General features: G+C 35.7%; 1 protein-coding gene across 4 annotated transcripts in view; it reads right to left on the bottom strand.

Moving 5' to 3' along the window:
* Positions 1-12,711, bottom strand: part of LOC107041412 (synapse-associated protein of 47 kDa) — a 40,891-nt gene that overhangs the window by 8,430 nt on the left and 19,750 nt on the right. The gene's annotated exons all lie outside the window — the stretch shown is intronic.

Genomic DNA, 12,711 nt, shown 5'->3' with positions numbered 1-12,711 from the left:
TCACCAATGAAAACGGAATCCTATTCAATTTTTTTTCGAAGTCTTGAGGTGGAATGTAATGGGGAAAAAATTTAAAGGAGAATACGGTGAATATTTTAAGATACAAAATTTTTAAACATGAGTAATAAGATAATTCAATGAATTATGGGTCATATCATTTTGAGAAACTGCAGAATAATTTCCCCTGATCTGGTAGCGACAGATCGTAATTCTATGCATCAGGTCAGAAAATCTAATCTAATGCATAAAATTTCCTTTTTTATTTTTCAACTCAATAATAATAAATAAATAAATGAATAATAAATAGCGAAATATATTCAACAAAATGTTTTTTCATGCAGTGAACACGTTTCCAAGGGGCTCTGAGAATAATTACTTCCGAGATCTCCAATTACAATTTAATTTCCCCCATTAATCCCCCATTCCTAATTTCCTATTTTCATTTTCCATGAAAAAATATTGAGCCCTTGCATCGCTCCCAGGCAATTCAGACCATGAAATTGAAGAAGTATTTAGTTTCAGTGAAACTGATGAGTCATCAGTATCGTAGAAACTATGTTAGTGAGTTAATATCATTCCCTTGTGCCTCAATATAATTCTTTTACCATCGCACCATTCTACCCGGCCGGGATTTGAACTCGGAACCTTTCGCATGTGAGGCAACGAACTTACCCACTGCGCCAAGCTACCGGGTTGGAGTTTAATTGATAAATACATGATAATTCAAGACAATTTCGTCTGAAAATTTAGAAAAATCACTCCACGAGGATTCATACCATGAAATTGAAAATCCGTTTAGATTCACCAATGAAAACGGAATCTTATTCTTATTTTTTTCGAAGTCTTGAGGTTTTATGGGCCAGTGGATTTTGCATGTATGGGGGGTAGAAGGTAATGAGAAAAAAATTTAAAAGACGATACGGTGAAAATTTCAAGATGCAAAATTTATCTCTGACGACAAGCTATCCGAGCCCTGACTGATTATCCGTAAAAGAACCGAATACACCGAAACACCGTGGACCAGGAAGAATCTCCGAACACCGAGGAAAATTTAGGCAGAAAAATTGGAAATAGAGAAACAAGACTAGAAATCAAAAAATTCAATAATTAACGAACACGTCGAATCTGTACTCTAATTTTTATTCAGGACCCTGGCTGCTGAGCAACGAGCACCACAAAATTAACACAGGGGAAAATAAATTCTAGACGTTGATAAGTCAAAAAGTTCGTTACAAGTTAATATCACTGTGCCTCAATATAATTCTTTTACCATCGCGCCATTCTACCCGGCCGGGATTGAAACACGGAACCTTTCGCATGTGAGGCAACGAACTTACCCACTGCGCCAAGCTACTGGGTCGGAGTTTAATTGATAAATACATGAAAATTCAAGACAATTTCGTCGGAAAATTTAGAAAATTCTATCAGTTTTTGATTGATTCTACGGAAGATGTAATGATGCAACGATTTCGGCCTTCGCGCCTTCAAGTATTTTCGGAAATACCCAAATAAGGCGCCACGGTCAATCGATCAGGTGTCCCACCAGTGATAATCGCACGAGCTCTCTCTCGCTACTCGGGCACTGACAAGTACGGATCGTACAAAATTCTATATTGTATTCATTCGAGTAGTCTGAGCCTTTGATTTGTCTTTATTTTGATATGATTAACTTGTCATAGCTATAATAAATATTTCTAGTGTGCACACTTTCTATCTAATATTTGGAATCGAAAATAATTAACGGATAAAACTGTTAAGTATGGATGAATGAGTGGAATATATATGAGGTAAGCGTTGAGATTTAGTCTGTATCCAATCAATGCAAATAGTAGAAAGTTATATGACAAACAAAATATTCTCTCCTTGTGATGTGTACATTTTGACAAGAATTATCGAACTGAAATATTTAATAAATGAGAAACTAATTTAATATGACGTTACATCTGCTTGATTTATTTGCTCTGTATTAAAACTGAAATTACTCTATAATATTATAAAGAATTCGGTTTTTTATACAGGAAATGCATGGAAAATATTTTTAGATTTTAGAAACTGTTTCACCAATGAAAATTCACTCGAATTTGCATGGGAAAAGTAATCCGAGGTCGTTCAGTTTGCCCAGCAATTCCCCAACTCCGATTCGCACTTTTTCCCCTCTTTCATTTTGCATTGCAATTCAACGTGACGATGGAATATCAACGTGTGCGATATTTCAAAAGCCGAGCATTATCGAATGTTAAACCGTAATAACATGGATGTACAATGATGCTGGTTGGATCGATAATCCGGGTTATCCTGTCTCGTCATGTGCACCTGTGGTATACACCCGTCAAGATAAAACAGATAATATTTTCTAGAATATATTTCACCCCGCTGGAGAATGAAATAAAACTCACTTGGAGAATGGTTTTTCATCAGAACTCAACTTTTTCCTATTACTCATCCCTTCCGGGGGGTTTCCTCCGTCTGTCGGGAAATTTCATCCTTGAGAATCTTCGGTCAATTCTGGAAACCGGATATCCGTTGTACACTGAGAAAAAAAAATCACTTGTGCCAAGGAATCATTTTCTTGGGAGAAGAATTTATTTTTCTAGAGTATTTTATTACTCCAGGCCAGTCATGCCCAGGTGATCCATGTCCATCTTCAAATATATATGAGATGATTGTTCATTTATTATTAATTTGGAGGAAATCGAAAGACTCACTCTTGTTTCTGTGATTAATAGCTTGGTTTAATTCAAGATTTATATAATTTTCAATTTTAGTTTATTGTTTAAAGTGCGAAAATCTACATGATTTATTACACTGTCTGTAGTGAATTTACAGTTTTCATTTCAACATTTTTTTTATATGTGGTTACATGTCATTGTACAGTCACATGATTATTTTTCCCGTTTGGATGAACTTGTGTAGAATATTTATGATTTTTGGAGCTGTAGAACACAGAAAGGGCTTTACAGAGTTGGTTATTGGGCTTTACATTTTATCAAATTTTCTAGGAGTGTTGTTCTTTCCGTGTTAAAATTGGGAGAGTACCAAAAGATATGATCAATGTCTTGTGTTTCGAACCCACAAGAAATAATATTCAATTGAAGGCCCGGGTGTATCTTTCGAAAATTATCTCGATATTTTTTTTCATCTTTCGTTACCTGAAATTGTCAACTCATTCTGAATCTTAATTAAAAACGCTCTTTGAAAAAGTTCAGAATTTTTTCTATTTTTTTTATCATTCTATCATAATTTTTGCGAATTTCTACATGATGTACAACTCAATTGACAATTTTGGATTACGAAAGATGAAAAAAATCCAGATAACATTCGAAAGGTAGTACACCTGGGCCTGAATTTATTATTTGAATTCGGTTTGATTTTGTTATTATTTTTTAGTTATCTTGGACCACCTGGGAATAAATTAATTCGTCTCGCAGGAAAAGGATTCCTTAGCAAAAGTAATTTTTTTTCTCATTGTAGTAATTTCCGCTTCATGTCACGAGAAACTTAAAAAAAAACGAATTACTGCAGAGGAAATTAATTAAAGCCATGTCTTTAGCCAGACGGAAATCCATAATTTATAGGAAAATGGATTTCTCTGTGAATGAAAAGAACTTCATCTCAAGAAATTTTTACTCAATTTTTTTCGCATTTTTATTTCCAAGTTTTCATTTATCGAGGGAATAAATCTCTGGACAGTTGCCATACCCAGAAGTTTTCATAATTTATATTTCATTTTTATAGTTCTCGAGTAACAGTGAACGTCTGATAAGTAGTCATGCCCGTACACATATACAATAACCGATATAGTCAGACATTGAGCTATAGAGTTGGAAGCAACTCCCCACGACATTGATTTTCCAACGAGCCCTCGGCATTTATGCGTCTCTCGGGATATATTGTTCGTGCTTTGCCAATTCTCTCAAAGTTCTGGTACTGCGCTGATTTTTTACAACCACAGGGTCTCATTGATTATCCATTCAGGTCAAATTTATATAATCTTTGGTGATACCAATTCATGTCTTGTTCTCGTTTTTTTCAATTCGTTTGGAATTTACAGCTGGAGAGAGAATCTTTATTTTATTCTTCTGGCATTTCCATTTGGAATTCTCTTGGTGGCGCGCGGGAGGGGGGGCATTAAAGCAGATAATACTCTTGTGTTGTGGGTTTGATACTGAACTTGGGGAGTTTTTTCGGCTGAGGTCTGTTAGAGAAATATTTCTCTGAATGTACGTAGATTTGTTTTGTAATTTACAGATTCATTAGATTAAAATGATTTGAAATTATTTTACTTTGAATAATTTTTTTCATTTGAGATTATTCAATTTCCAATTGATTGAAAATTATTGGATGTAGTTATTCAATTTTCCTGATTTCTATCAATTTTTATGGAATAATTGAACTAAAATTTACATTTCTTATTGATTTTTCCATAAAATTTGGAATTTTCAAGGACAAAATTCCTTGAAATTTCAGTGCAATTCAGTGATAAAAATATCTGAGAAGTTATAAAGAAATATTAGAGATTTTTTTTTAGTGTAGGAAACATTAGAAAAAATTCGAAAAAATAACAAGTCTAAAACTTTACAATTAATAATTCATGAATAATTTATGTCGGTATGTAGCTCTAAAAATTTCCAATTTTTGACAATTATTTGTCCAAATAAATTGAAATTTCCAGGACAATAAACTAGCAATTTATAAATCGCAGTAATAAATTCGATTTAAGAGGAGAAAAATCATTGAATTCTAGATTTTAGTGAAAATTCAATGAAATTCCGATTTTTTAAGCAGTGGATAATGAGAATTTTCCATCTCACTTGAATTCTGAATGAAAACATGTATATTCAGTACCAAATAACGGTGAATTTTCAATTAATTAAAAATATAAGGATATATTCATCACAAATTTCATGATTTTCAGAAAATTTCATGGAATAATTGAACTAAAATTTACAGTTCTATTGATTTTTCCAGAAAATTTGGAATTTTCAATGATGAAATTCCTTGAATGCAATAAAAATATTCCATACTATGTTGAGTTAAGCATATGACTCAATTATAAAACCCCCCGAATTGAAAAACATGATTAATAAATTGACTTAATTCACTTAAACTCAATTCTCCGCTCTCAAATAATTTTCCACAAACTTTTCTCGCACTGTTTCTCTCTTAATATTCTAATTTCCATCATCTCCCCACTTTTCTAATTACGTGGAAACACAAATAATTTCCACCGGCTTCGGTGTTACAATTAAGAATAAAAGAGAGACGAACAAGCCCGAGACGGAGAGCTCCTTTGAGAAATAAAAATGAAAGAGCTGTGGAAATCTCTGATGCTCTACTTCTCGAGTAGAACGACGGATATTACGTCAGTTACGCCTGGCCCTCGCTCTCTTGGTAGTGCCATTTGTGGATCAATAGACTTGCATCACCAGTCTAGTAGAGGTCATGTTCTCCAATGTTGTACAAACCCTTGACTTCACCCCCTCATCTCACTCGTGGTACAGCATATGGGTTTTTACCGAGGTGTGTAATTCGAGGCCAAGTGCGAGAGGCGTTGGGTGAAAGGGGAATCTATTGACCTTTTGGGGAGCAGCGGCTGATGGAGGGCTTTCTCATCAAAATTATGTGGCAAATGAGGATTGACTGACAGGTTAAAATGAAGAGAATGTATTTATGAAGAGAAGGAACCATAAGTTAATTTATCATCGTCAGCATTCTAGATTTGCTTTTGTATTATATCTTACTTTAAGGATATCCTAGTAATATTTTTTCTTCAGTGAAATGCTTTTATACTTTTGCAGTCGAACATCAGAGCTTTCATTTGAGCTCAATTTGACCCTAAGTTTTTTGACATTTTACAATGATTTTATTATTTAAACTTTGCAGAAAATTATTGAACAGTTAGCAAACATTTTAAAAATCTTAAAAAAATCGAAAGTTTACTTTTGGGAGAAGATTGAAATAATAATTCTAAAATTGCAATTTTTTAAAATTACGAACATTTTTGGTAAATAATGAGGGTTTAAAGATCATTTTAACGAATGTTGAAAAAAATAATCATTCTGTCCAAAATGTAATTTTAATGACGCTGAATATCCAGAATTTTTTTTCAAAATTTTCTCACGTGATTTCAATTGACAAATTTAATGATTGAAAATGGCTGAATCTATAGTGTGGTCTATACCAAACTGTAAAAAATACTTGGATATCCTTAATATATTATTTTAAGTGTCCGTTTCTCCGTAAATTCATGAAAGGTTCTAGGAAGTTCAAGAATGCACGGAGAGAAAAATAAACCATAATTCCGTGAGAGTCCCTCCAAAAATTAGTGTGCTACTCACTAATGCTGGGATATAACAGGAGGTCACCAGAAAATTCGTATGTGGCACCCTAAGTTTTACGGGCACCGCGCGAAGTAGTGGCGCAAGTCCCTCTAAAAATTGGGGTGCCACATTCGAATTTTTCGATGACCCCCTGTTATGTCCCAGCATTGATGAGTAGCACACTAATTTTTGAAACATTTTTTTCTCAGTGTGGTACAGAATGCTGTAGATAATTCTGTAATGTTCTAGAAATTTTTACGAATTTCGCGATTAATCCAAAAGCTAACGCTTCCGAAAATCATGGAAGGCTCTAGAAAGTTATAAAAACTTCAGACGCGTACAACAGTTTTTTGCAAATGAGTTTTTATATTAATTTAACATGTGACCATAAACTTTCGGGAATATAACTCTACGAATCGGATTTTTTGCGCATGTTTCAGGTAATTACGTAAATTTGAGATGTCCGTTTGTCTGAGAGATCTTTGAATCATCTAAAAAATTAGAGAATCATCGGGAAAGTCCTGCACAATTATTCCTTCTTGACAATAATCATTGCAAGTTCCAGAAAATTGTAGAAAAATTCAGATCTGTACAGAATCTCCTGGTGACTTTGAAATATTCATTATGACATAGGATGAGCCAGTGTAATGCATTTCCCTCGTTAACCCCATGCACGAGGCTTTTCAATTACTTATGGTAATTTCACGATCCTTTGGCGCTGAGTGTCGTGTGGAAACTCGTAATTTTCCCCGCACATCAACCGCCAGCACCGCAAAATAACGCTAACAATACAGAAAATGTATCCCCACAGTGAATCCTCAAAGATTAATGGGAAAATTAAAATTTCAAATTCTCCTAAAGTGTTATTAAACGATGGTACCCAGAGTTTGAAGAGACAACAGTTACTGTTTGAGTGGAAAATATTGTCACTGGGATGTGGCAAATTGGCAGTTCCAGGCGAGGTAAAAATTGCATTTTTTCCCTGCATGACCCACACTATTACGCGATCATTTCCCACCCACTCTGCTCAATTTAATAATGGAGGGAGAGTGAAAAGTAAAACCTCATTGTCCGAGGCGAGGGAACACTTACCCGGCGAACATCTTCCTCCACCAGTAGCTTGGAAAATGAGTGTTTAAGGCAGGTGATTAGAACTGTATTCGAAGTTTTTCTATTCTTTCGTTAGAAATTGGCTGAAGCGAGGGATTGGCTTGCAGTCTATTTTTTTTTAACGGCGGAAAATTGTCGATGAGCCTCAGGAGAATTGCAAGGATGTTGCTGACTTTGAGGAAATGTTCAGGGGACTCTCTCGGGTCTTGAGTTTTACCGAGAGTTTGAAAAGTGGGTGGTTGATTATTAATGCTTTAATTGCGGGTTCGTGGATTTATAAATGAGTGAGAAGGGATTTTAAACGTAAAAATTTCATGAATGAGAGGTTCTTTTTTATTTAGATTTTTTGAACCGTTTTTTAATTTCTTGAATTTAAAAAATACAATTACAAAATTTCATTACCTCCGCAAGAGGTCTTTTGACATTATCCCCTCGATCTCTTCACCCTCAACGTAATAAATCTTCAATAAATCAGGATCAACAGACGATCAATTAAATTCCCAGATTCACCGAAATACAACTAATACAGCTATTCCTCTCGAATCCCCTGATATACCTCCATCCCTTTAAACCCACCCCCAACATCCAAACCGTTCGCATTGACACGAGACCGTCATCGAGAAAGAATCAATACCCTAAGTGCCGAGGGGCTGTACCAGCTAATTCAATGGGCTGACGTACATTGATTGAAAGTGCAGTATCAGCGTTGCACTGCAAACACGAAAATTCGGTGGCTCCCCATTCCACCAATTTCATCACTGAAAAATATCGTGTTGGTGGATGTAAAAGGGTCGGCCAGCTATGCCAGGGTCAAGCTGAAAGGGCTGCCTCAAAGTGGGTTGCTGCCTTTCATGACCCAGATATTCTAATACCTCGTGTCACGTGACCTCACACTATAAAATCCTTAAAAAATGTACCTCCAGCAGATGAGAAATAAAGTTCATATACTGAAAACACTATGGCCTTCAAGGCGTCTTAATCTAAGGATATCCGAGTATCTTTTAGAGTTTGGTACAGACCACTGTATAGAGTCAACCATGTTCAATCAGCAAATTTTGTCAGTTAAATTGCGTCAGAAAAAGTTGAAAAAAATCATGAATTTAAAAAAAAAATTTTGAATTTTTTTAAAATTCTGAATATAAATAAATTCTTACGATTCCGAACAAACGATTTTTGTGGGGAAAAATTAAGTGTCTATAAATTATTTGGAGAAAATGCTCGTAATTTTAAAAAATTGCAATTTTTAAATTATTTTATCAATTTTCTTTGAAAAATAAATTTTCTAATTTTTGTTCAGATTTTTAAAATGTTTTGTAATGGTTCAATATCGACATTCAATGCAGACCTGCAAATTGTAAAATGTCCGGAAACTTTGGGTCAAATGGGGCTAAAATGAAAATTATAATTTTTAATAAGAAAAATATTTCACTGCGACTCTGGTCACCTCCGCGGGGATTCCCCGCCGTGGTATTTAGGTTTTAGCGTTGCCGAATTCATTCTTTCCTGCGCGGGCGCGTTTAGCGAGTTTCCGGCAACGTCGTGTCACGGGCAATTTCATTTAACATGGAAAAAAATAATTTGTCTGTTCGAAATAATTTGTTTTCTTTAGAAATTATGGGAAATATGTTGTTCTAAAAACTACTATAATTTTTTAGACACTTCAATTGACATAATAATTGAAAAAAAAAAATTTCCAATTAGCCAGTAAATTGTAATTAAAGAAAAACGACGCGCTCCGGAGTTTCCCTCATAGGGTGACCAATCTAGGGTTAAAAAAAATTGCAATTTTTAAATTATTTCATCAATCTTCTTTCCAAAATCACCTTTCTAATTTTTTTCAGATTTTTAAAATATTCTCTAACGGTTCAATATTGACATTCAAATTCAGACCTACAAATTTTAAATAATAAAATCATTGTAAAATGTCCACAAACTTTGGGTCAAATGGGGCTCAAGTGAAAACTCTGATTTTTAACTACAAAAGTATTTCACTGCAAAAAAAAAAATAGCCAAAGTACTTGGATATCCTTAAGACATCTTTTCCATCTAATAACGAGGCCTTTGATAAACAGAACATGTTCATAATGTCTTGAAGTACAAAATCACCAGACATTTCGAGACATTTTTAAGCATTCAGAAAAGATGAATGAAGTATTTGGAAAAACAAATCAGACATCGCAAATTTAAAACCAAAAATCCCAGTCTGAATGTCTTGACGTGAGACCCTAACAATGACTTAAATTCAGACCTGTTTCAATTTCAGGCGCTGCTTTTCCTAGAGTCCAGCAACGGAAAAAACTCCCCCATCTGAAACTTGAACTCTCAATTTTAAATTGAAATGAGCGAAAAATTTTTCTTGAAAATTTAAATAGAAAAATATTTTCCCTCCCCTTACGGAATAAAAATCGAGTGGATTGAGGAGGCCGTTGGATGCATCTTGAAAGGAATTGGATAATTATTCAAATCAAAGTGCAACTCCGTTGAGTAATGAAAACCTCCCGCTAATTCAATTACCCACGTCCACCATTAATTAACTCCAGACGAGACTCATTCTCTCCTCACTCTGTTTACAATATTCCGCGACGCTAGATTAATTTATCGTAAAAGAAGTTTCGTATTCCGGCTTTATCTGACTTTAATTCAATATGATAATGGTACAGTTGATTACCCAAAGCCCGAGAAGTTAGAAAGGGGATAGGTGTCGAAGCAAGTCTGCGATATTTTTACAACAGTCACGTTTTCAAGCAGCTTGAATGAATAATTGCCGCAAAGCTCCCGGGAATTCTTGCTTTTTTCCAAGTGTTTACCTGATTGTTGACCTTTCAGAGCATTCAGACATGAAAAACGGAGAAAAATGAAGTGAAAAAGATGCGAATAAAGGTTCATGTAAAAAAAAGCATTCGCTACTCGAGGCATTTCCCCTCAGAAATGTTAAACGTTCAGATTTTCGCGTGGTTGACAATCAACCGAGGGAATAAAGCCACTGCAATCATCCCACGATTGCCTCCCACACGAAAATATACTCCGCAAATGTTGAAAATAAATTTCACATCAGTTATCGTTTTCATCAAGTTAAAAACGCAAATTGAAAAAAAGCATTTGGTGAAGAGTAATCGAACGATAAAAAATTCAATAGCGATTATGATGGATGGACAAATAATAACAGAGTGAACAAATTATTTCCAATTTTCCCTGTAGACAGTGGAAAAAAAAACCCACCGAAATTTCCTCCCTTAAACCTCCAGAATTCATCACCCGACCTGTCACAAACATTGTTTTTACACGGGAAGTTTCCTCATTTTTCATAGCATCCGTCAATCCATGAGTTCTGGTTATCACCCTGAAGGTCATGGTTTCCATCGATCGATCGAGTTCAATCTCAAGCACACCCGAGGCCTGTAATTGGGTATCACCAACTATACAATCACTTCCCCCCGTAGTTACCAAGTAAATTACCTAGGAAATGCATCCATGTGTCAAATTGTTTTATCGTTCTTCGTTGTATAAAGCTAACTCAACTGCATCGTAGAGGTACAAGTTTACCTAGACTAGTGAGAGGAATTAGGTGATCACCGCAAGACCACTGGCAATTAATCAGAGTAAATGGTGATCTCATTTTGAATGAGACATTTGGTGATACGTGCACGAGACTTTGGATATTGAATTTAGATTTTGATGATAAATGTCCCTGTGATATCATTAATATGTCTGGATTCAATGATACGATTTCGATGAGTCAAGGCTCACATTAAAGGTAATTCAGAATTTAAGATTAAGCTCTAGACAGCCTGTTTCAACTAATCACTAAATTTCGATGGAAGAAGAAGAAAAGTTCTGAGGAGTGTCTCCCGATCAAATGAGGCAATTTGGATGAGTTAATTCTCATTTTAAAGTCTAAAAAATCCTTTCAATCTTGAGATATTGACCATCAAAGACACTTCACTAGTGCATTTATTCACGAAAACAAGCAAAAACGAACTGTACCTAAAAATTCTAGTCTGCGCGAGTTCAACTGGAGGCATTAACCACCCGAAAAAAAACCCACAAAGACCGTTGTGTGGAAAAAGGGCATCACCCAGTGAATGAATTCCTCCTCCCCCCCCCCACGTCGCTAAAAACAATAACCACCGGCGGTGGTGAAAGTTCAAGGCTTTCCAGCGAATCGATTCCATCTCCCACCGATAATATTGCAGACTGGGGAAAATCCAACGGGATGAATTCACCAATTGTCCATCAGTGTTATCAGCCATTTCCCGATCAAATAACTCAGGCATCCCATGTGTTGGTGCTGTGCCAATTGTAACGCGAGAGTATTCCCATTGGAATTCATTTTACCCCAGTCTCCCTGGTGTCTCTCCCTCACGCACAAAACCCCAGATACCACGGGGATGTGCAAGGATGAGGAGGGGGTACTCGATGATTTTACGCCCATGACACGGAGGCCCCTGTGGCTGAGGGTGTGTCCGTGAAAGGGTGGGCACGAAAAACCGAGAGGAGGGATGAGGAGAAGTTTGTGGTGGTGGTGGGTGTCTGGATCAATACTGCCGCCCCTATTCTTCGGGTTGTACGTTCACGAGACGAGTCCACCACTTGTTTCGAGTCTCGTGTACTTGTACTTGAAAAGATTCTCTTTTTTTTTTTCTGCGTTCCTCTACTTTTCGACGTCTACCTTTCCCCCATTTGCAGGTGGGTATTGGGTGGAGAAGGATGAAGAGGCACTTGTGACTCTTGAAAATGTGTGAATATGGGAAAAATTGTCTGACTAAACATGCACTTTTCACATTTTCAAGGAGATGTAGTGAGATGTGTTGAAATTAGGGAGGGGAGGTTTTTTGGATGATTGATGATTTTGTAGTAGACGGAGGAATTTATACCCAGACTTTTCAAACAAGATGATTTAAAATGGCGTCTAAAATAAATAGACAATATATATGTTATGTACGTTCACGAGACGAGTTCACCACTTGTTTCGAGTCTCGTGTATTTGTATTTGAAAAGATTCTCTTTTTTTTAAACTGCGTTCTATTTTTTCGACGTCTACCTTTCCTTCATTTGCAGGTTGGTATTGGGTGGAGAAGGATGAAGAGGCACTTGTGACTCTTGAAAATGTGTGAATATGGGAAAAATTGTCTGACTAAATATGCACTTTTCGTTTTCAAGGAGATGTAGTGAGATGTGTTGAAATTAGTGAGGGGAGGTTTTTTGGATGATTGATGATTTTGTAGTAGACGGAGGAATTTATACCCAGACTTTTCAAACAAGATGATTTAAAATGGCGTCT

The sequence above is a fragment of the Diachasma alloeum genome, unplaced genomic scaffold (assembly GCF_001412515.2).
Source record: "Diachasma alloeum isolate Michigan unplaced genomic scaffold, Dall2.0 Dall_scaffold_00364, whole genome shotgun sequence".
Classification (NCBI taxonomy): domain Eukaryota; kingdom Metazoa; phylum Arthropoda; class Insecta; order Hymenoptera; family Braconidae; genus Diachasma; species Diachasma alloeum.
This window is presented reverse-complemented; position numbering and strand designations above follow the sequence as displayed.